The sequence below is a fragment of the Lontra canadensis genome, unplaced genomic scaffold (genome assembly GCF_010015895.1).
Source record: "Lontra canadensis isolate GAN:19392208 unplaced genomic scaffold, GSC_riverotter_1.0 scaffold29, whole genome shotgun sequence".
Classification (NCBI taxonomy): Eukaryota; Metazoa; Chordata; class Mammalia; order Carnivora; family Mustelidae; genus Lontra; species Lontra canadensis.
This window is the reverse complement of record NW_022631023.1, coordinates 20,712,807-20,717,153: the sequence shown is the minus strand read 5'-3', so window position 1 is coordinate 20,717,153 and position 4,347 is coordinate 20,712,807.

The window sequence follows — 4,347 nt, the reverse complement described above, 5'->3', positions numbered from 1 at the left end:
TACAGTGTAATGAATTATATTAAGTATATATTCTTCTTTCGGTCCAAAACACTGAAAGTAATCTTAACTTACAAATAAATTCTAAATTACAAATATTCTAAAATGTCTTAAAATAATAAATGTAGCATATGCCTCAGAGGACCTGAAGGTATTAGAAGGAGATTTTAGGTATAATAAAGATGAAAAATCCAGCTAATACTGTTCAAGATGACATAATGATGCATTATGATTCTCAAACTGATGACAATTTTGTCTAAACTGGTGGCTATGAAAAATGACTAAGAATAGAGTGCAACTGAATATCATTATTTGAAATATTTCAAAATACAGAATTTTGTGTTTAAATGTATTATGAAGTTTTCAAAATAAAAGTAAAATTTTATATGATGCATTTATTAATTAATCAGCACTATAATAATAAAGAAATCTGCTTTGTATAATTTTCATCTTGTCTCTTGAGGAAGTATAGTAATAAACATACACACATGCACAATCTGGGGAAGAGCACTTTGTAATAGTCATGCTGAGTGCTAAATTATAATATCAAGATTATTGCCACATCAAGGTCACTTTCCTTCTGGTGTTTGGGAAAAGCAAGGTAATTTTTAGGGTGAAATGTTATGTGTTTTGATATGAAGTAGATTACAAGGTTTTATACATTTCTCAAAAGTCTTCAAGGTTTACATTAAAATCTATCCATTTTACTTACATAAATTAAAGCTCAATATAATAATTAATTCCCAGGAGGGGAATTTTTATAGGTAAAGAATTTGCTATCTCATTATATATATTTAATTTAACTCTATTTTAAAACACTGAGGCACTTTTCTCTTAAATAATATTATGTGAAAAATAAGACATTATTCAATTTTATAAAAGGTTTGAAACAAACAATCAAAAAAAAGATTTGAAACAAAATGCCCAGAAAAAATTCCTTCATATTATGTAAATTATACCTTATTAAAGTATTATAAAATAATTTGAATTTTATTTATAAAAATAGTAGATTATAAAAAACTTCTTAATATAACAAAGCATTATTATATAACAATATACAAAGTTTTCTTGTTATAACAAAAGCATCAATATAACAATAAAATTGTCTCTAATACTAAGCCAGAAGTCAGAAAGTGTTTTAAGTTTTCTGGCATTGCTAACCCACAAACACCTCATGTGATACTCATTACACAAGGAAGTTCTGATATTCCTCAAATATCTCAAGGTACCAAATCTACAATACTTATATAGAAGAGGTATATTTGGAAATGGTATCATAATGTAGGAAAATCTTCAAAAGGTGTATTCTACCCTTAAAACTTTCCTGACTAGGAAAATAAAATTTCAGATAATAGATTTATTTAATAAAACTAATACAATTTTACTAGCATTTTTTCTAAAGCATTGCAACATAATGATAATTCCATTTAATGGTTAAATATAATTCTTGTTTTTTTATTGAATCAATAATCATTTAAAATGTTTAAAATCACACTTATCTGGTTTTAATATTTATTATGGAATGTAATGAATACAATATTTTATAATCTGGACCCTCATTAAAATCTGTTCTCCAGAGTTCATTTCATGAACTTGCCAATGTAGGTAAAGATAAACTATAATGAGGTCCTTAGGTAATTTCTGGAGCTAATACTATGGAGAGGTACAGTATAAATTGACCTTATACAGAAATATTCTCTATATTGCATGTTAACACTTCTGATGTTTTACTACCCACAGAAAACACATTATATGAAAATAAAACATAGTATTTTAGACCCTTGATAGTCTTTTACTTTATATAGATCAACATTTTTCAGAGTACACTGGTCACTCTGCACAGCAAAATAGATGAAAACTCATGCGAAATTAATATATTGTTAAGTAGCGCATATTTCATTTATGTATTCAAATGTTTTAAGGACCTACATACTAAGAGTCAGAACAAGTTCTGTTTGTTGTGAATAAACCAAAAAGCAAAAACATACTCCCTATTGCCATAGGTATTGCATGCTTGCAAGAGGAATCCAAGAAATTAAAAAAAAAAAGAACAATAAATGTGCAATATCAGATGTACAAGTGTAAGAAGAAAAAACCAAGATGGTGGAAAGTATGGGAGAATGGTAAAGGTATTATTTGTGAAAATGTGTCTGATTAAACTAAGAAAGCAGGCATGCAGATACCTGACTTACAATAAAAATGTATCCTCATACTCAAGGATCTGCAGATTTCCGGGAGTTCAGCTAATCTAGTTTAGGTTTGACTGAGCAGATCTATTTCCTTCAGGGAGAAGGCTGTCTGGATTTGCTTCTGACTGTAAGATGGGTCTAGGTAGGCTTCGTTAATTCTTCTTTGGACTAGGCATATTCCCGTCAGGGTGAATCACAGACAGGCAAACAAACTGCAGAAGCATCTTTTAGACCTGTCTTCATGTCAATATGTTCACGTTCCCTGACCAAAGAATGTCACATAGGCAAATCTAATATTAATATGAGAAAGAAATATGTTTATTCCACAATGGTAGAGTACTGCAAAGCAATGTGACAAAAGGTATGGGCTTATTATCTTATTACATGGAGAGAAAAATTAGAACCAGTCTTTCATTCTTCTGTGTTTGAGAAAGTACAGGGTCTTTTGACCATGGCAAAGATATTGTATTTCATTCTGAATGAGATGTGAAGCTATGATAGGATTTTGAGCAAAATAAAGTTATTATCTGACTTATGTCTTGAAAAAAAATCACTCTGATTATCTTTTGAAGAATGGACTGTCATGAAACAAAGGGTGAGACTGGGAACCTTATAATAATCCAGGTGAGAAGGGGCCAAATCTAGAGAAAGGTGGATAATGATATAGTTAAGTAAAAAAATGATTAAATTCAGGATATATTTTGATGATGAAAATAATAGGATTTCATCAATTATCCATTCAACAAATATCTATGGTGACAACTATGTGCCATTATCCTAAGTTCTCCAGGTACATTAATCAATAAAGCAAATGATAATCATAAGTAACATAGAGCATTCTAGTGAAGAGAACAGATAAAACACAAATGTAAACAAGGAAAGGGATGTTAGAGACTGGCTAGGTAGGAAAACAAAGGCAAAATTGTGTGAAATTTTTATTTTGGGGGAGTTGTTTACAGGTGAAGTTATACAGGTAGGAACATTAGTGAAGACTTCACTAACAAGCTGACTTTTAAATAAAGACCTGAAAGAAAGTAGGGGATTCAACCATGCAGATATCTGAATAAAGAGTACACAAACAAGTGTAAAAAGCTCTCAGTTAGGAGCATACTTACTACTGTGTTACTGTTAGGGAATGGAGGGGAAAATCCTAATGCTTTTAGAGCATACTAAGCAAATGGTATAAGAGCCTGAAAAAGAACAAGAGTTCTCCATGATTTTGGAGGCTGAGAATTTCGATAATCTGACTTCTGTAAGCTGGAGGCCAAGGAAAGTTAGTGATGTAAATCCCAATCTAACTTCAAAAGTTATAGAACTAGAAGTTCCCATGGCTTAAATTCTAGGACGAAGGCAGAAGAAAACCAGTGTCTCAGTTCAGTGGTCAGAGCAGACTGGAGGATGCTCATGCACACTGGGGAAGACAATCTGTTTTATTTAGCCTCCTGATTTAAATGCTAATCTCTTCCAGAAACACTCTCACAGACCCACTTGATTAAAATAATATTTAGCTAAATTTTGGACGTCCTATGGTTTAGACAAGGTGACATATAAAATTAACTATTACAAGTGCATGAGCATTTTATCTGACTTGAGAAGTCATAAAAGGTTTTTTTTGTTTTGTTTTGTTTTGTTTTGTTTTGTTTTGTTTTTTCCTACAGGGTACATATGGGTGCCATTTTGGGAATAAAAGGATAAAATAAAAGGTGAGGAAGATTGGTAGTAGTTTGAACAAAGCACGCAAACCAAACCAACTTGGAAAGTATATGTACAAAATATAGCCCCGATTTAAGAGGTTTCAACTAGAATGGTAACAGTGGTTATGATGAAATGTGGTTACATTGTGGATATATTCTGAAATAGCAGTGACAGAACTTTCTGAAAATGTCAGATGACATTTGTGAGAGAATAAAGGAATTAATTACATTAATGTTTTTCTTCTGAGAAACTAGAAAGTTGATATCCCCATTTGATGACATGAAGAAGACTGGGATGAGGAGATTAGTTGGGTGCTGTTTCATTTTTTACGGGTGAAGATAGGCAACAATAGTTTTTATTCAGACTTGAAATGATATCATTTTTAGACATTATTTAGGCTGTCATTATTAGGCTAAAAGGTATCTGGATTTCTGTGTCTAGAGTTTGGAGAAGAGGTCTGGGCTAG